Source organism: Hordeum vulgare, chromosome 6H (genome assembly GCF_904849725.1).
Source record: "Hordeum vulgare subsp. vulgare chromosome 6H, MorexV3_pseudomolecules_assembly, whole genome shotgun sequence".
NCBI classification, from domain to species: domain Eukaryota; kingdom Viridiplantae; phylum Streptophyta; class Magnoliopsida; order Poales; family Poaceae; genus Hordeum; species Hordeum vulgare.
In genome coordinates, this window is record NC_058523.1 from 86,073,728 (window position 1) to 86,094,934 (window position 21,207).

Sequence of the window (21,207 nt, forward strand, 5' to 3'; positions counted from 1 at the left end):
CCGAATACCAGCCACTTTCTCGTGAATGATAGTGAATCAACACATGTCATGAGAATAACCCTCCTAGCATGGAAAAATATTGGATAGTCCCCACCGTTTCATGAGCGGTACGGGCACAGAAAAGAGAAAATTTATTTTGAAAATTTAGCGATGACACATACAAATTTGCTTGGAATGGCATGGAAATACCGCATATAGGTAGGTATGGTGGACTCATGAGGCAAAACTTGGTTTAAGGATTTTGGATGCACAAGTAGTATTTATACTTAGTACAAATGAAGTCTAGCAAATAGATTGGGAAGCAATCAAACCAAGAAACGAAAATTCACATAAGTGAGCATTGAGTCATAACTAACACCGAATAATGCACCACAGTAGGATGTAACTTCGTTGCATAACTATTGACTTTCATGCATGCATAGGGAATCACAAACCTTAACACCAATATTCCTACTTAAAGCATAATTACTCACTAACATGACTCACTTATTACTATCATCATGTTTCAAAACTATTACAAAGAATAAAGTTTAATTTGTCCCATGATCTTCATGAAAGTTTTTATTATATCCCTCTTGGATATCTATTACTTTGGGACTATTTTCATATATTTCTATTGCCCTTTCAACATGCTCAAACCAATTTAAAGGAAGCACAAGAGCATAAAGATTTCATCCCTCAAAAAGGTATAAGTGAAGCATTAGAGGAAGTGACAAGCTACTCACAAAGATATAAGTGAAGATCAATGAGTAGTCAAACAATTTAGGAGCTATGTGAGGACTCTCTCTCCCTCAAAAAAAATATTTTCAGATCTGAGTATTTTATTCAAACAACAAACAAATGAAAATAGCACTCCAAGAATAGGACACATCATGTGAATGAATAAAAATTTAGGCTCAACATAGGCTAACCGATAGTTGACGAAGAGAGGTGGGATGCATAGCATCCCCAAGCTTAGATGCTTGAGAGTTCTTGAAATATTTACTTGGGGTGCCTTGGTGTGGGGACCCAGACTTACGAGTCGAGATCGCCGAATGAACGTGCTCGGTGATCCCAGAGATCAATGCTCATCGAACACACATAAACTGAATAACAAGCGTCTTACATCCATACATACCGTTTGATACAATAAATGACTATTGCGGTCAAGTCTTACATATATAGGGCCTTGAAGGCCAGCACACCAAACTTGACCAATAGCGGAGATATTGGTCAAAAGCATGAACCCATGCCATCAGCCTTAACGTACATACATTCTGACTGGGAAGCGTCCTAGCTCGCAGGAACGTTACCAAGTTACCCTTCACCATTTCCTGTTCTATCATACCTGGTCAATGGAATAACCAATGGCAAGCCAATGAGTACTTTGAATATACTCCCAAATAGCCCATGATGTGGATAATGCAGTTGGTACGATAATAACTAATATGCAGCCTTTGCAGAAACCAAGTTTTAATTGAAACATGTGCATGGTCAATTACTTGTATGTATATAAATCATAAGCTAGATGGTAATCATAAGAACAGGTTGCAAATATCAACATATCTGCTGAGGGCTGAACACCTCGAGTTCACCCTATATGGCAAGCACCAAACTTGTCATATCGTCTTTCTCAGATAGCATCTTTAAACACACACACACACACACACACACACACACACACACTTGGTTTATGTGAAAACGACTCGACGTAGTTTAAGCATCACCACCCAACTGCCCTTAACCGTGGACACGGCTATTCGAATAGTTTTACACTCTGTAGAGGTTGTACGCTGTATCCACGAGATCTGGGAAACTTTCATGTCATCCAAGACTCACGGTATTTAACATACCCGAGGTAATTACCCGATCAATGCCTTTCCCCTGACAACACTAGACAAAGAGTCCATTCGATTGGTACACAACCCACATGATGTACGTCTTACGAGCACTAACTCTAGACCGTATCATCCATGCAGGGACCAACGGTGTGCTGGAAACTCGTAAAAACGGCATAGTCGACCTACCTGGTACGCCCCATCACAAGAGTGACCACATATCACTCCCGCCACTAGTAATGCGGGATCTTTGCTAGCACCGACCAAAGTAATCAACAAAACCCCGTCCCATAAAGGGGTATCGTGGTCGCACATGTAAGTTCGGGACGGCCGACACATCATAAATCTAATCTCATTTACGAAACCACTCACACAAAACCTTTATGGTACACCACTTCTTTCTCAAGTGGTCATCCAGCTCAACACCATCACCCTCGGGCATTAGTGGCACGCGACGGGGTTTTCCTAAAACCTTTGATCTAATCCTTGTGTTACCATGATCATGCACATGCTATTACTATGCGTAGCACTAATGTCTACTTGTCAACATTTTATCAGCGGGACCCTCATAGATGATAGGGTCATGCTCAATGCAAGTGCTCCAGAGGAGCTATCGGGAACACCATGCTGGGGTGCACCAATTAATCTTAACTACATACATCGGAATAAACTAATCGACATGTCATGCATAAAACATTTTCTCACACATGGTCAAAGGGCTGCTTGACTTTTCTCACATAAGTGCTCAGGGTCTTCAGGTCTTCCGGTCCAACTTCGAGTACTCTATCTACTGTGTCAACTATCCTCGGAAACAATCACAGTAAGCCAAGCCACACAGCAAGCAGAAACAAAATTCCTATATAAATGGGAGTTTTATTTTTCTTGGACCTCTCTGGTCATAAGAAAAATACCCGAAGCTTGCTCTAGGATATTTGTACCATCAGGGATTTTTGAATGGACGAAAGGAGGAATAGGTGACCCTTTAAAGAAGCTAACAGAAAACATTCTGATAAAAATGAGTGGAGGCACTCATTCGACAGAGCATGATTTTAGAAACATTTAGGAAGTGGTTTCATTGGATTTGGAGTTGGTATGAACATTCTAGGGATTTTACAATATGGAATAAAGAGGAATAGGAACTATTTATTTAATGCAACAGAAACAAGGCAGGGAAAATGTTAACTAATGCTTCAAAAATAGTACATGATAATAGAAGACTCTGGAATTTGGAATCACTCCATTTGGAGTTGATTTGGATCCCCTAGGATTTTTGGGAGGTGGGATTTAAAATATTCAAATGGGCATTTGAATATTAACCCCATAGAAAAGTCTTTTGAAAAAATGTTCAATGCACATATATGGATAGGTCTTGATTTTAGGAACATGTAGAAACTTGAATCATTAGATTTGGATAATATATGAATATCCTATGGATTTTTGAATCTACCAGAAAAGAAAAAAGGAGAGGGATTTACCTAGGAGGCCTAAGCCACGCCGTGGGCACCTCTTAGTGTTGTCGCGCACGGGTCAGCCCAGTTGCTCGGCCTGGCGGGAAGAGGGGCCACGCAGGAGGCGCCTTCGGGGTTTTACGCCTCCCGCACGGGAAGGAAACCAGCACGGGCGCCGGCCTCCACTCAATATGGCTGGGCCCGGCCGCCGTGCCTCTTACAGGAAGGGCCCGCTCATCAGATTCATCTCCTTCCTCCCGTTCGGGCTGGGAGCGACTAGGAGGCAGGGCAGGGCCACTCCGGCGCTCTCCCTGGTTGCTCCGGTTAGCCCGAGCGACTGCCCGTCCACCGGCCGACCCGGGGAGCCACGCCGCACCACCTGGTGGCCCCATTCCCGAGGAGGAGCACTCGTGGAGCGGGGCTATAGCCGTAGTAGGATCCAGCGGTGACGGCTGTGGAGGCGGCGCTTCCGGCCACCTAGGGGGAAGAAGAATGGCGTGGGGGAGCTCTCGGGGTGGAGGGCAGCACCTTGGTGCTTCTCAAAAGGGAAGAAGGGCTCGGAGGAGCCCGAATTGGAGCTGGGATGAAACGGAGACCCTGCGGCCATGGGGGCGTTTGCAGGGCACGGAAGGAGAGCTGGATGGGCTCGGGATGCCTGCGGAGGGGAGTGGGAGAGTGATACGTCTCAAACGTATCTATAATTTTTGATGTTTTCATGTTGTTATCTTGTCAACTTTGGATGTTTTATATACCTTTTATATCTTTTTTGGGACTAACTTATTAATTCAGTGCCAAGTGCCAGTTCCTGTTTTTCTGAGTTTTTGACTCTTTTCAGATCTGATTTTGGAACGGAATAAAATCCCTGTAATGAATTTTTCCAGAACAGAAGAAGATCGGGGAACTTGAGGGCCAAGGCAGGAGGCCCACAGGGAGCCCATAAGCCTTGTAGCCGCGGCCATGGGGGGGCGCGACTACCAGGCTTGTGGGCTCCGTGGAGCTCCCCTGCCCTAGCTCTTCCGCCTATATATTCCCTAAAATCCTAGAAAAAATTAGGGCGTCCACGAAACCACATTTCTGCCGCCGCAAGCTTCTGTTTCCGCGAGATCTCATCTGGAAACCCTTCCCGGTGCCCCGCCGGAGGGGACTTTGGAGCTGGAGGGCTTCTACATCAACATCATTGCCTCTCCAATGACTCATGAGTAGTCTACTTCAGACCTACGAGTCCGTAGTTAGTAGCTAGATGGCTTCTTCTCTCTCTTGGATCTTCAATACAAAGTTCTCCATGATCTTCATGGAGATCTACCGATGTAATCCTCTTTGGCGGTGTGTTTGTCGAGATCCGATGAATTGTGGATTTGTGATCAGATTATCTATGAATTATATTTGAGTCTTTGCTGATTTCTTATATGCATGATTTGATATCCTTGTAAGTCTCTCCGAGTCTTGGGTTTTGTTTGGCCAACTAGATCTATGATACTTGCAATGGGAGAAGTGCTTGGTTTTGGGTTCATACCGTGCGGTGACCTTTCCAAGTGACAGAAGGGGCAGCAAGGCACGCATCGTGTTGTTTCCATCAAGGGTAACAAGATGGGATTTCATCATAGATTTGAGATTGTCCATCTACATCATGTCATCTTGCTTAAGGCGTTACTCTGTTCTTATGAACTCAATACCCTAGATGCATGATGGATAGCGGTCTATGTGTGGAGTAATAGTAGTAGATGCAGAAAGTATCGGTCTACTTGTTTTGGATGTGATGCATGTATGTATGATCATTTCCGTAGATAACGTCATGACTTTGCGCGGTTCTATCAATTGCTCGACAGTAATTCGTTCACCCACTGTCTACTTGCTTTCATGAGAGAAGCCACTAGAGAACACTAGGGCCCCCGGGTCTACTCACAATTATCATCTCTGCTTTTACTTTTACTTTGCTTTGTTTACTTTTTGCTTTCAGTTCTCACTTTGCAAACAATCTATAAGGGATTGACAACCCCTTCATAGCGTTGGGTGCAAGCTCTTTATGTTTGTGCAGGTACTTGTGACTTAACATGATCCTCCTACTGGATTGATACCTTGGTTCTCAAACTAAGGGAAATACTTACCGCCGCTGTGCTACATCACCCTTTCCTCTTCAAGGGAACACCAATGCAAGGCTCCAAGGCCGTGGGGGAATCCTTTGCATATTTGCCAAGGAAATGCCTATAGGCGTAGCGAGCAGCAGAGAGGTAGGTGGCAGCAGGGGCTCGGGGGAGAAGCTAAAACGAAGGGGCGACCGAGGGGAGTCCTGGATGTGCCTCGGTGCTCTTTGGGCACGACGACCACGCGTGCTAGAGCCATCTAGGCAGCTTCCTCGCGTCGGGGAGGGATGTTTGACGGTCAAGGGAGCTCTGCGGCACACTAAGACACGCGACCGTCACTGGTCCCGAGCTGCAGGGCAAGTTTAGGGTGCAGAGCACCAATTTTGCATGCCGGTGAATGGTCACCACAACACTGTGCGTCCAGGACCACCCTCTAGTCAAGCCATGCTGTCAAACATGCAAGGCATGCTCTCTGGAGACTGATGGAGGATTTTGGTTGCACTTGGCGCAGGGTTGGTGGGGCTTTATCTGTGGTCAAGTTTGCAACAACAAACTTGAAGCTAATAAAAGTGATTTTCAAAAGGGTAATCTTGGGAGGAAACTATGTCTAGCAGTGTTAGCTATGCAAGAACTACAATACTGCTAACTTTCACCTCAGGAGGAGGAGTGTAACTAGTACTTGCAGTTCAAATACACAATTGTGCCAGAAATCAAGTTTCAGATGTGTTGCTCATTTTTTCCACATGAACATGTTGGGTAACATAGCATAAATTCAAAATTTTCCTACGTCATATTCAGATCTTCCTATGAAGAGACCTGCAACGAGAGAGGGGTGAGTGCATCTTCATACCTTTGAAGATCGCTTGTCGGGACCCCGATCCTAAGTCATAGGAATCCAGCCTGTCACACATCACATCTCTTTGCGATCTCACGCACGGTTATCCCCACGGCTGCAGCCTTACTTTAGCCGGTCCCGTTTGCGCCTTTTGACTCGCGTATGCAATTGTGTCCCTAGCCTTCCAATGTGAAAGAACCCGGATCGACATGTCTAGTCATAAACTCAAGCGACAATTCCGTACAGGGACAGGCATACATGACCCAACAAAGCAGGTGTCGGTCATCAGCGAATGTAGACGAGTCATAGAAAGCTACAAGGACTCCATTACAACGCGTGACATTTCCCCAAAGGGACAGACACAGCAGCTAAGAAGGACACATGCCAGTCAACCAATGTGTCTGGAGCAGTAGCGAACTACCATGGCTCGGTGGAATCACAATGGGGAATTTCCCCGTAAGGAGTGGTACTAAGGCATACAACTAGGTGTTCAAACCCCACACATATCAAGTACAACACACGTACGCATGGCATACCGATATGCATAGATACATCGATGGCATCACAACATAACCATAAACATACATACTTTATTTAGAAGGCTCGGAAGAGCCTCACACATAATATTACACAAATAGGGGTCTCACGACCCATCATCACAAGTCATACAAACAAGTTTTACAAGCCAGCGGAAGATTAAAGCTGTCTGAGTACAGACAGATGGTAAGGTAAAAGGCACATGGCCTGACTATCTACAGACCCAACCTATGGCCAGATCGTAGCTAGGACACCAGCTACTCGTCGTCATCAACGTCTAGATAGAGCCCACCATTAGGGTCATTAACAACCTCTGCAACAAGTTATTAAGCAAACGTGAGTACAAAGGTACTCAGCAAGACATTAGGACAATCTATCTACTCATACAATATATCAACAAGGAGTTGTGGGGTTTCATGCAGAAAGTGAGCATTTGACTCTTGGCTAGGCAAACTTACATTTTCAAATAGCTTTGACCAATTTGTTTTCTCGCACACGAGTCCACTAACACCACAACAATACTCCATCGTGGAATCATTCTGTCTCCCTACGGAAATGCCATCCACGACACTCACACTTATCTTGACAATTTTATGAGTAGCCATTATAGTTGTCTATGAACAACATATGTTTCGAAGTAGTCCATATCCACGGACGCGGCTATTTGAATAGATCAAAACCCTGCAGGGGTGTACTTCTTCACACACGCTGTCGCCACTTTTCGCCATGTGCACGTCATGCACCTTGACAACCTTCAAGCGGAAGCCCAGCGAGGGAGTCGGCCACGACCGTTAACCACTCTAATACCTAGTCCAAGTTTATCGCCTATCTGAGGGTATCCCGAACGGAAGTCCGGCCGAGGTTTCCAGCACGGCCCCAAACGATGTGCGCAGGGTTCCCAAGCCCACCACCCGGGTACCACTTGGTACACCGTGCACGGCCTCCAGCATGACTATAAACACGAGAAACTATCTGCAACTCCTGGATCGAGTACTAAGCGATTAATGAGTCGAGTGGGGTCATATTTCAGGGCCCAACATGTGGTAGTATCTTGTCTTGGATTACATACACGGAACTCAGTTCCTAAGGACGGTTCCAACGAAACAACCCGCCATGTACTCCTACATTGCCTTTCACCGGTACCTTTACCAAACCAGGTTCAACACGCAACCTTTATTAACTGAACACATTCTCACTATCCTGTTCGTCACCCAGATGACAGACCATACACAACTCTAAGCATAGCATGCATAGCAAGATAAGGCACATCAGGGCTCAAGCATCTACCAGGTATGCTAGGTTGCAAGGTTCAGCTATTTACTTTGAGAAGGACATGTCATGCAAAGGAAGTGGGTTCAACTAACGTGGTAAAAGCAATGAAAGCATTTTAACCTAATGCAATAAGTAAGAGCAGGAGCGAGAACATGGGATTTATCGGGATGATCAAAATGGTTGCTTGCCTTGTTGCTCAGCGGAGGGGTAATATCCATCAGTCGGATATTCAGTCGAATCCGGAGGGGCGGAGCCTACCGGAATAACTACAACAATCAATAACACTCATATGCAACAATATGATGCATGAGCATGGCTTGAAAAGTAATGTAGCATGAGCTAATGTGGTTGTCAAATCTTTAGTTTGGTGTTGGTTTGAATTCAAATTCAAATTCCAATTGAAATGATTTATTTATTAACTTCCTTTAATTGATTTGACCTGATGCTGTTTTATAACTTTGTTTGTCATGCATGAAAATAACACCATTGTGTTCATAGATTTTTTCTAATAATTGTTCATATATTATTTGTCCAATTTGGAGTTATATTCAATTTTATATGAATTTCCAAATTTTGAACCTATTCTGAATTATTTTTAAACAGAAAAAGGTTTTATTCTATCAGCATGACATCAGCAAGTCAATCTGGCCGTTGAAAGTCAAACCTGACCAGTGGGACCCACTGGTCAGTGACTCTGGCCAGTTTTAGATTAAGTTTAAATCTAATTAGTTATTTAAAAGTGCTGGACCCACATGTCAGTGAATGTTTAGGGTTTTAATATAACATTATTTTATTTGACTAATCCTAATTACCCTGGGGGTAGCCCCACTTGCCAGTGACTCAGGGGAGTCAGATCCACCGGCGGTGAGGTGGATCTCACCGGCGATGAGCCTCCGGCGACCACAGAGACGGCGGAGGGCTTCGGGTTTCCTACTTCGGCGACCAAATGAGCGGCGGAAGGCACCAGACGATCGGTCACTCTATCGCGGTTCCATTTTTGCAGGTTACAAGGGCTGAAATGGCCGGAGTTGACGCCGACGTTGAGCTCGGCGGCTGCCGGAGATCGGGCTAGGTGGGGGTCATCGAAACAGAGGCCAAAACGCGCGGGGCTTAGCTCCTATAGCATCTACTCGTCGAGCTGAAGCTAATGGTAGCTTCAAATCGACCGGCCGATCACCGGAGGGTCACCGGCAACGAGCTACCGTGGCGGTCCTCATCGGGCTCCGGTGAAATCAGGAGCTAGAGGAAGCAATCGAAGGGGAAAACGAGGGGGAAAGGACCCTAGGCTCACTGGGAGTGCAGCAGCGTTGAAAGCGGGCTCAGGGATAGACTGAGGAGGGAGAACGGCGGGGATGAGCGTCGGTGATCCGAGGTAGAAGACGACGGGGATCCGGCGATGTAAGGCTCGGGGGCTTGCGTGGCTCGATGAGAAGCTTCAGGGGGTCGAGGTGGGCCTTCTGTGCGGCTCAGACAAGAGCGAGAGGGGCTGGAGCGACGGCGAGCTCGAGCTTGAGCTCGGCTTTAATGGCGGCCGAGGGGAAGAGTCGCAGGGGGCGAATGGCGGGGGGGAGAGGATGGGAACGGATCTGGGGAGGCTTATCCTCCCCCTCCAGCTCATCGGGGCGAGCCAGGCACGCACACAGATGCGTTGGCGCGCCGGGGAACGCGGTGGCCACCTCCTGCTCCGACTGGCGGAGGAGGAAGACGACACAAGGGGCTAGCTGGGCTAGGCCAAGGGGTGAGCGACACGTAATCCTTCTCCCTTTTTTCTGTTTTCTGTTTTATCTCTTCTGACTTTGTTTTAATTTATTTTTGTCTCCAAACTATTCCTAAAATAGTTTGAATGATACTGGGGTGTTATTTGGAATATGTCCTAACACATATGAAGTTTTCAACATTTTTGGAAACTCTCAATTATTTGAAATCAAATATATAATTGATTTCAGTGACTTCCAAAAATAAAATAAATTGCCAAAAGTATTTTGAAAATATATTTCACCCGTGATATTTTGTTTTCAATACTTATCAGAAAAGATGAACTTTTCTAATGGCCATTTTGGGTTCATTGATTTAGCACTAGTTGGATTGTTCTTTTTTTGAATAAGGAGTGGCTAGGGTTTTGCTTTGATTTCACCACTTCCTTTGAGTTCATTTCCATTTCTTGAATGCAAAGAAAGAAAACATGAGTACAACTTGCTAAACTCTAATAGGGATTAGGGATGTGACAACTCACCCGCACTCAAAAGAATCTTGTCCCGAGATTTGGAAGTCGTCGGGAATAGCGCGGGATACTCAAGTCAAAGACGATCCTCTCTTTATCATGTTGCCTCTTTTTCAGAATGATTTGACCATTGAACTTTAAGAAACTTGAGGTTTCGACGTCGAGTGGTACGCTCAGCTTGATCAAGAATACGCACAAGGTATTCTCGGTATGAAAGGTTATCTTGGAGATCAAGCGTTTCGTGGTCCACTTCACGAATAGGATCCGAAAAGCAACGCTTGAGTTGCAAGACGTGGAATACATCATGAACCTTGGAAAGATGCAGAGAAAGTTCCAATTGGTAGGCAACTTCTCCTCGTTTGGCAAGAATGCAAAAAGGACCGATATAACGAGGAGCCAACTTGCCCTTGATACCGAAAGGATGGGTACCCTTCAAAGGTGTAACCCGAAGGTAAGCCTTCTCGTCAACTTCATAGGTCACATCCTTATGATGACGATCATATTGGCCTTTCTGACAAGACCAGGCTGTTTTCAACTTTTCACGAATAATGCGAACTTGCTCTTCTGCATCTTGGATCATATCCGGACCAAAGAGTTGCCTCTCTCCGGTTTCTGACCAATTAAGAGGTGTTCGACATCTTCGTCCATAGAGAACTTCAAAAGGAGCTTTGCCCAAGCTTGATTGATAACTATTGTTATAAGCAAATTCGGCGAATGGAAGGCACTTCTCCCAATTCATACCAAACGATATAACACAAGCTCGGAGCATATATTCTAGGATTTGATTCACTCTTTCTACTTGACCACTTGATTGAGGATGGAAAGCAGTGCTAAAAGATAAGTGAGTCCCCATGGCATTCTGAAAACTCTCCCAGAAGCGAGAAGTAAAGATACTTCCATGGTCTGAGTTAATCTCCAGAGGAACACCACGAAGAGACACTATTCGAGAGATATATAACTCTGCTAGCTGGCTAGCCGTTATACTCTCACGAACTGGAAGAAAATGAGCTACTTTGGAAAGACGGTCAATGACCACAAAGATAGCATTGTTTCCTTTCTTGGTCTTAGGAAATCCAGTGATGAAGTCCATACTGACTTTATCCCATTTCCATTCAGGAATAGCTAAAGGTTGAAGGGTACGAGCAGGCCTTTGATGTTCTGCCTTAACTCGACGACAAACGTCGCAGTTAGCAACGAACTCAACAATTTCTCTTTTCATCCTAGTCCACCAAAACCTCTGGCGTAGGTCCTGATACATCTTAGTACTACCAAGATGAATGGTGAGAGGAGAATCATGAGCCTCCTTAAGGATTAACTGCCTTAGATGTGGATTCTTAGGAACGACTAGACAATTCTGGAAGAACACAACATCTTGATCATTCATGGAGAATTCCTTAGTGTTTCCACTAATAATATTCTCCTTGATCCGTGATATACCCTTATCACGCTTCTGGCCAGCTATGATTTGATCCTTAAGAGTAGGCTTCGCCACCAGGTTAGAAAGGAATCCTTGAGGAACAATGTGAAGATTTAACTTTCGAAATTCCTCATAGAGATGTGGTTGACCTCGTTGTAGCATCAGGTTGTTACAATAAGATTTACGACTTAGTGCATCAGCCGTAACATTGGCCTTCCCCGGGGTGTAAGTTATCTCTAAGTCTTAATCTCTGATCAACTCAACCCACCGTCTTTGCCTGAGATTCAAATCCGGCTAGGTGAAGATATATTTCAGACTTTGGTGATCAGTGAATATTTCGCAACGATTACCAAGAATGTAATGTCGCCAGGTTTTAAGTGCATGGACTACAGCTGCAAGCTCAAGATCATGTGTGGGATAATTATCCTCATGTGGACGCAACTGTCGATATGCGCATGCGATCACATGACGATCCTGCATGAGAATGCAACCTAATCCTTGTCGTGTGGCGTCACAATAGATAACAAAGTCCTTAGAAAAATCTGGTGGTAACAACACAGGTGCGGAAGTCAGGCATCTTTTCAGTTCCTGAAAACTATGCTCACACTGTGGTGTCCACTCGAACTTTTTATCTTTCTTGAGGAGTTCAGTTAGAGGCTTTGCAACCTTGAAGAAATTCTCAACAAAGCTGTGAGAATAGCTCGCTAGACCAAGAAAACTCCTAACTTGCTTAACCGATTCAGGTTGAGTCCAATCAAGGACGGCTTGAACTCTCTCGGGATTGACAACAATACCCTCACCAGAGATTATGTGGCCTAGATAGATTACTTTTGGTAACCAAAATTCACATTTTGAAAACTTGGCATAAAGGCGGTACTCTCGAAGTTTCATCAATACCATCCTTAGATGCCCGGCATGTTTTTGTTCGTTCTTTGAGTAGATGAGAATATCATGGAGGTATACCACAACGAATTTATCCAAATACTCCATGAAGATTGAATTCATCAAGCCAGAGAAGGTGGCTGGGGTATTGGTTAAACCGAAGGACATGACGGTGTACTCGTATTGGCCATAACGAGTGACAAAAGCCGTTTTTGGAATGTCCTCGTTCTTGATCTTGATTTGATGGTAACCCAACCTCAAATCCATTTTGGAGAAGACTGAGGATCCAACAAGCTGATCATACAGGTCGTTGATACTGGGAAGCGGATACTTGTTCTTTATGGTGACCAGGTTAACTGGTCGATAATCTACAACCATCCGATCTGTTCCGTCTTTCTTCTTGACGAAGAGGACGGGACAAGCCCAAGGAGAAGAGCTAGGACGAATGAAACCTTTATTCAAGGCCTCATCTAGTTGCTTCTTAAGTTCAGCTAGCTCCAGGGGTGCCATCTTATAAGGTCTTCTGGCTATTGGAACAGTTCTCGGAACAAGGTCTATCACAAACTCTACATCCCTGTCAGGTGGAATTCCTCGCAGTTCTTCTGGAAAAACATCCGGAAAATCATGGACTACCGAAATGTCTTCAAGTTCTGGAAGAGGGTTGGCATTGAGGGAATAGAGTTGGCATTTGGCAACTCAAGTAGAGACATTGACTATCTAACCCGAGGAATGGGTAAGCTGAACATTTCTAGAATGAGTATCAATCTTGGCATAATGAGTTGACATCTAGTCCGTACCCAAGATGATATTGATATCCGAAGATTTCAGGGCTATCAAAGATGCTAGAAAAACTAGCCTGTCTGCTAGAATTTCATTGTCATAGGTTATCCTGGAGGTTTGCCACTTACTACCAGGGGGACAACCAATGGGATTGGCATATCACAGAAAGACATGTTATGCAACTGTGCATAACTTTTTGAAATGAAGCAATGAGATGACCCAGTGTCAAAAAGAAAAGACGCTGGGTGATGATTGACAAGGAGCGTACCCAATATAACGTCGGGATCCTCTGCAGCTTCTTCTGCTAAAACATAGTTCACGCGGCCACGTGCAGGAGTTGGCTTCACATAGTAAGCTTTGCCCGACTTGCCTTGCCCAACGGACTTTCCAGGTTGTTTGGCACCCATATTCTAAGGACACTCTCGAGACTAGTGCCTTGGTTCTCCACACTTGTAACAGATCACCTGATTGGCACGTGGTGCAACATTGCTAGCTGGACCACCATAGGTTTTTGCTGGAGGGTTGGTATGATTCGCCTGAGGCGCCACATAGGATGGCCTCGGGTTATATCTTGGCGGCAGAGAGCTATTTGGAACCCACAGCCTGCGTTGTGGAAACGCGAAACCAGATGATGAGCCAGAATCACGGGAGTGCTTCTTTGTGGCTTCATAGTCGGTATGACCAGTCTCGGCACTGATTGCCTTGTTGACAAGAGCTTGAAAGCTTGTACATTCGTGGAGATGCAGGTCACGACGAAGTTCATGGCTCAGACCCTTACGGAGTCTTGCTTGCTTCTTGGCATCAGTTGACACCTCTTCAGTTGCATAGCGGGCGATGTTACCAAACTCGCGGCTATAAGCATCCACGGTCAATTTTTCCTCGGTGAAGGCACCAAATTCCTCTCGCTTTCTGTCCATCAGCCCTCTGGAATATGGTGCGGATGGAAGGCTACACTAAAGTCTGCCCATGTGGCTACTGGTCCGGCAGGACTGATACGTCTCCAACGTATCTATAATTTTTTATGGTTTCATGCTATTATCGTGTCAAACTTTGGATGTTTTGCATGTCTTTTATTTATTTTCTGGGACTAACTTATTAACTCAGTGCCAAGTGCGAGTTCCAGTTTTTTCCATGTTTTTGACCCCTTTCAGAGGAGATTTTGAAACGGAGTCCAAACGGAAGAAAATCGACGAAAACATTTTTTCTGGAACGGAAGAAGATCGGAGAACTTGGGAGCCAAGCCAGAAGAGCCCCAAGGCCCCCACAAGCCCCCACCCCGCGGCGAGGGGGGCCGTGCCATCCAGGCTTGTGGACCCCTGGAAGTCCCCTGACCTAGATCTTTCGCCTATATATTCCCAAATATTCCCAAAAAAAATCAAGAGACGATCGCAATTACTTTTCCGGCGCCGCAAGCTTCTGTCTCTGCAAGATCCCATCTAGGGCACGTCCTGGTGCCCTGCCGGAGGGGGGATTCGGACATGGAGGGCTTCTTCATCAACACCATGACCTCTCCGATGATGCGTGAGTAGTTCACCATAGACCTACGGGTCCATAGCTAGTAACTAGATGGCTTCATCTCTCTCTTGGATCTTCAATACAAAGTTCTCCATGATTTTCATGGAGATCTATCCGATCTAATCTTCTTTTGCAGTGTGTTTGTCGAGATCCGATGAATTGTGGATTTATGATCAGATTATCTATGAATCTTATTTGAGTTTCTTCTGATCTCTCTTATGCATGATTTCATATCCTTGTAATTCTCTTCGAGTTGTGGGTTTTGTTTGGCCAACTAGATCTATGATTCTTGCAATGGGAGAAGTGCTTGGTTTTGGGTTCATACTGTGCGGTGACCTCACCCAGTAATAGAAGAGGTAGCGAGGCACGTATCGTGTTGTTGCCATCAAGGGTAAAAAGATGGGGTTTTCATCATTGGTTTGAGATTATCCCTCTACATCATGTCATCTTGCTTAAAGCGTTACTCTGTTCGTCATGAACTCAATACACTAGATGCATGCTGGATAGCGGTCGATGTGTGGAGTAATAGTAGTAGATGCAGAAAGTATCGGTCTACTTGTCTCGGACGTGATGCCTATATGCTAGATCATTGCCTTAGATATTGTCATGACTTTGCGCGGTTCTATCAATTGCTCGACAGTAATTTGTTCACCCACCGTGATATTTGCTATTATGAGAGAAGCCCCTAGTGAACACTATGGCCCCCAGGGTCTACTCCACACCATATTTTCAGCCTTACACTTTTTACTTCGTTGCACTTTCCGCCTTTAGATCTCACTTTGCAAACAATCTTGAAGGGATTGACAACCCCTTTGAAGCGTTGGGTGCAAGTTTGCTTGTGTTTCCGCAGGTACTTTGGACTTGACGAGGCCCTCCTTCTGGATCGATACCTTCGTTCTCAAACTGAGGGAAATACTTACTGCTCCTGTGCTGCATCACCCTTTCCTCTTCAAGGAAAAAACCGACGCAAACCACAGAAGTAACAAGAAGAATTCCTACGCGCCACGGAAGGACTTTTGTTGCCACAACAGAAGAATTTCTGGCGCCGTTGCCAGGGAGGAAGATCAAGTCAAGAACTCATCCAAGTAGGTGTCGCAAACTCATCTCTTGCATTTACTTTGTTTGCGAGTTGCCTCTCGTTTTCCTCTCCCCCACTTCACCAATTTGCCTTTTTCATTCGCCCTTTTTCTCGCCCGCTTTTTGTTCGCTCGTGTGCTTGCTTGCTTGCTAAAGTCACCATGAACGAAAACACCAAGCTTTGTGACTTCTCAAATACTAATAATAATGATTTTATTAGTACTCCGATTGCTCCCGCCACTAGTGCGGAGTCATACGAAATCAATGCTGCTTTGCTGAATCTTGTTATGAAAGAGCAATTCTCTAGCATTCCTAGTGAAGATGCCGCATCCCATCTCAATACCTTCATTGAGCTTTGCGATATGCAAAAGAAAAAAAATATGTGGATAATGACGTGATTAAATTGAAGCTTTTTTCCTTTCTCGTTGCGAGATCGCACAAAAACTTGGTTTTCTTCTTTGCCCAAAAATAGTATCGATTCTTGGGATAAGTGCAAAGATGCTTATATATCCAAGTATTTTCCGCCGGCTAAGATCATCTCTCTCCGTAATGATATCATGAACTTCAAGCAACTTGATCATGAACATGTTGCACAAGCTTGGGAGAGAATGAAATTAATGATTAGAAATTGTCCCGCTCATGGCTTGAGTCTTTGGATGATTATTCACATCTTTTACGCTGGCTTGAATTTTGTTTCTAGAAATATCTTGGACTCCGCCTAAGGTGGAACGTTCATGGAAATAATGTTAGGAGAAGCCACAAAGCTCTTAGACAACATCATGACGAAGTACTCTCAGTGGCACACTGAAAGGTCACCTACTAGTAAGAAGGTACACGCTATAGAAGAAATTAACTCGTTGAGTGCTAAAATGGATGAGTTAATGAATTTGGTTGCTAGTAGAAGTGCTCCTTTGTATCCTAATGATATGCCTTTGTCTTCTTTGATTGAGAGTAGCAACGCTAGCTTGGACATTAATTTTGTTGGTAGGAATACCTTTGGCAACAACAACGCTTTTAGAGGAAACTATGTTACTAGGCCTTCTCCTAGTAACTCCTCTAATAACTTTGGCAACTCCTACAACAATACCCATGGACATTACAATAGATTACCCTCTGATCTAGAGAGAAATATCAAAGAGTTTATCAACTCTCAAAAGATTTTCAATGCGTCCATAGAGGAAAAACTACTCAAAATTGACGATTTGGCTAAGAGCGTTAATATGATTTCTTGTGATGTTGATGCTTTGAAAGTTAGATGTGCTCCTCCCAAAATCAACATGGATGAAACATTGAAAGCTATGCGTGTTTCCATGATTGAGAGCCAAGAAAGAACCGCCCAAATTCGTGCTAGACATGAATGGCTTAAAAAGGCGTGTTCTCGTGATGAGAATCACGAAGATCTTAAAGTGCTTGGTGTGACTCCCATTGAATCTTTGTTTTCTTGTGTCAAACCTAATGATTATGGGGCTGGATATGAATCCACTTTGGTTTAAAAGTGCCCCAAGGATTCGGAGTCCATCTATCTTGATGCTAAAAACATTAAAAGTGGAGTAGAAGACGTTAAAACTTTGAGTAGTAATGAAATTACTACCGTGGATTTCAAGGAATTCAATTATGATAGTTTCTCCTTGATTGAATGCATTTCTTTGATGCAATCCATGTTGAACTCTCCACACGCTTATAGCCAAAACAAAGCCTTTACCGATCATATCGTCGAAGCTATGATAAAAGCTCTTGAAGAGAAACTTGAATTGGAAGTCTCTAACCCTAGAAAGCTTCATGATGAGTGGGAACCTACCATCAAAATCAAAATCAAAAACTATGAGTGCAATGCTTTGTGTGATTTGGGTGCTAGTGTTTCTGCGATTCCGAAGTCTTTATGTGATATTCTGGGTTTTAATGAGATTGAAGAGTGTTCTCTTAATTTGCATCTTGTTGATTCTACTATCAAGAAACCCATGGGAAGGATCAATGATGTTCTTATTATTGCAAATAGGAACTATGTACCCGTGGATTTCATTGTGCTTGACATTGATTGCAATCCTACATGCCCTATTATTCTTGGTAGACCTTTCCTAAGGACTATTGGTGCTATCATCGATATGAAGGAAGGGAATATTAGATTTCAATTTCCTTTAAGGAAGTGCATGTAACACTTTCCTAGAAAGAAAATAAGATTGCCTTATGAATCCATGATGAGGGCTACTTATGGTTTGAGCACCAAAGACGACGATACGTGATTCTATCGCTCCTATGCCTAGCTAAGGGCGTTAAACAATAGTGCTCGTTGGGAGGCAACCCAATGAATTTATCTTTTTTCTTTCTATTTTGTTGTGTCCACACTTTCATAATTCTGTTGTGATTGTGTTTTTTGTGTTTCTTTTTGTGTTTGAGCCAAGAAAAACCTTTATGACTAGTCTTGGTAATGGTTGTTTGATCCTGCTGGAAAAAGACAGAAACTTTTCGCTCACGAGATGATTCTTCATTTTTATTGAGAAAGAGCTTTTGACTTGATTCATTCTGCTGATTGATATGCTTTTTCCCAAGACCGTCGTAATTTTTCAGTTTTTTTGAGGTAACAGAAGTATACAAAGTATACAGATTGCTACAGACTGGTCTGTTTTTGACAGATTCTGTTTTTGTTGAGTTGGTTGCTTGTTTTGATGAAACTATGGTTAGTATCGGCGGGTACTAGCCATGGAAAAGTGAGAATACAGTAGCCCATCATCAATATAGATGGAATTCAAGTTTTCTACAGTACCGAAAGAAGTGGTAGTTTGTTTTCTTCTACTCATGTTATCACAAGTTTCTGTTTAAGTTTTGTGTTGTGAAGTTTTCAAGTTTTGGGTGAGGTTCTCATGGACAAAGAGATAAGGAGTGTAAAGAGCTCAAGCTTGGGGATGCCCAAGGCATCCCAAGACAAATTCAAGGACACCAAAAAGCCTAAGCTTGGGGATGCCCCGGGAAGGCATCCCCTCTTTCGTCTTCAATCCATCGGTAACATTACTTGGAGCTATATTTTTATTCACCACATGATATGTGTTTTGCTTGGAGCGTCTTGTATCTTAGGATTCTTTTCTTTTTGTTGTGTCACAATCATCCTTGCTGCACACCTTTTTGAGAGAGAGAGACATGCGCTCATCGTGATTTTGGTAGAATGCTCATAGTGCTTCACTTATATCTTTTGAGCTAGATACTTTTTCTCTAGTGCTTCACTTATATCTTTTTAGCTAGATACTTTTTGATCTTGTGCTTCACTTATATCTTTAGAGCACGGCGGTGTATGATTTGGTAGTTGGCTTATGCTATGAAAGTTGTTCCAAATGTGCTAGGTACCCAAAGAGGATGCAAAAAACCTCCATCTTCATGTGCATTGAATAGAAAGAGAAGTTTGGATTCCTCTCAATTAGTTTTGAGACATGGATTCGGTAATATTGAGAGTTATGTTAGTAGGGTGTTGTGAATCTAGAGATACTTGTGTTGGAGTTAGTGATTCCCGTATCATGCACGTATAGTGAACCGCTATGTTAGGAAGTTGGAGCATAATTGATCTATTGATTGTCATCCTTTGTGTTGAGGTCGGGATCGCGCGATGGTTTACACCTACCAACCCTTCCCCTTGGAGTATGCGTTTAGCACTTTGTTTCGATTACTAATAAAAACTTTCACAATAAGTATATGAGTTCTTCATGACTAATGTGAGCCCATGGTATAGATGCACTTTCACCTTCGACCATTGCTAGCCTCTCTAGTGCCGCGCAATTCTCGCCGGTGCACAAACCCACCAAATTCCTTCCTCAAAAGAACCACCGTACCTACCTACTATGGAATTTTCATAGCCATTCCGAGATATATTGCCATGCAACTCCCACCGTTCCGTCTCATGACTTGTGTCGTCACTCTCATATTGCCATTGCATGATCATACTAGATCGTTGCACATCCCGGTACACTACCGGAGGCATTTCCTATGGATTCAACATCATTGTGATCTTTGAGCTTTGAGTAACTAAAAAGTGTGATGATCGTCATTATTAGAGCATTTTCCCACGTGAGGAAAATAAAGAGGCCAAAGAGCCCAAAAACAAAAAAAAGAAAATAAAAGAAATAAAAAAGAGGCCTAGAGAGCCCAAATAAAAAAAGGGAATGAGAGAAAAAGAGAGAATGGACAATGCTACTATTTTTTTCCACACTTGTGCTTCATGTTAGCACCATGTTCTTCATGATTGAGAGCTTCTTGCTTTGTCACTACCATATGCTAGTGGGAATCTTCATTTTATAACTTGGCTTGTATATTCCAATGATGGGCTTCCTCAAAATTGCCCTAGGTCTTCGTGAGCAAGCAAGTTGGATGCACACCCACTAGTTTTCCTCTTGAGCTTTCACATACTTATAGCTCCAGTGCATCTCTTGTATGGCAATCCCTACTCATTCACATTGATATCTATTAATGGGCATCTTCATAGCCTATTGATACGCCGAGTCAGTGTGACCATCTCCTCCTTTTTTTCTCACAACCACCACCACACTCTATTCCACCTATAGTGTTATATCCATGGCTCGCGCTCATGTATTGCGTGATAGTTATAAAAAGTTTGAGAAAGTAAGAGTGCAAAAACAATTACTTGGCAAATTCCGGGGCTGTGCATGATTTACATTAGTTGTGTGAGGATGATGGAGCATAGCCAGACTATATGATTTTGTAGGGATAACTTTCTTTGGCCTTGTTTTTTTGAAAGTTCATGATTACCTTGCTAGTTTGCTTGAAGTATTATTGTTTTCATGTCAATAGCAAACTGTTGTTTTGAATCTTACGGATCTGAACATTCATGCCACATGAAAGAAGTTGCAAAGGACAACTATGCTAGGTAGCATTCCACATCAAAAATTCATTCTTTATCACTTCCCTACTCGAGGACGAGCATGAGTTAAGCTTGAGGATGCTCGATATGTCTCCAACGTATCTATAATTTGATGGTTTCATGCCATTATCTTGTCAAACTTTGGATGTTTTGCATGCCTTTTATTTATTTTCTCGGACTAACTTATTAACTCAGTGCAAAGTGCCAGTTCTTGTTTGTTCCATGTTTTTGACCCCTTTCAGAGGAGATTTTGAAACGGAGTCCAAACGAAAGAAAATCCGCGAAAAGATTTTTTCTGGAACAGAAGAAGATCAGAGAACTTGGGAGCCAAGCCAGAAGAGCCCCAGGGGCCCCATAAGCCCCCACCCAGCGGCCAGGGGGCGCCATCCATGCTTGTGGTCCCCCTCGAGGTCCCCTTACCTAGATCTTGCGCCTATATATTCCCAAATATTCCCAAAAAATCA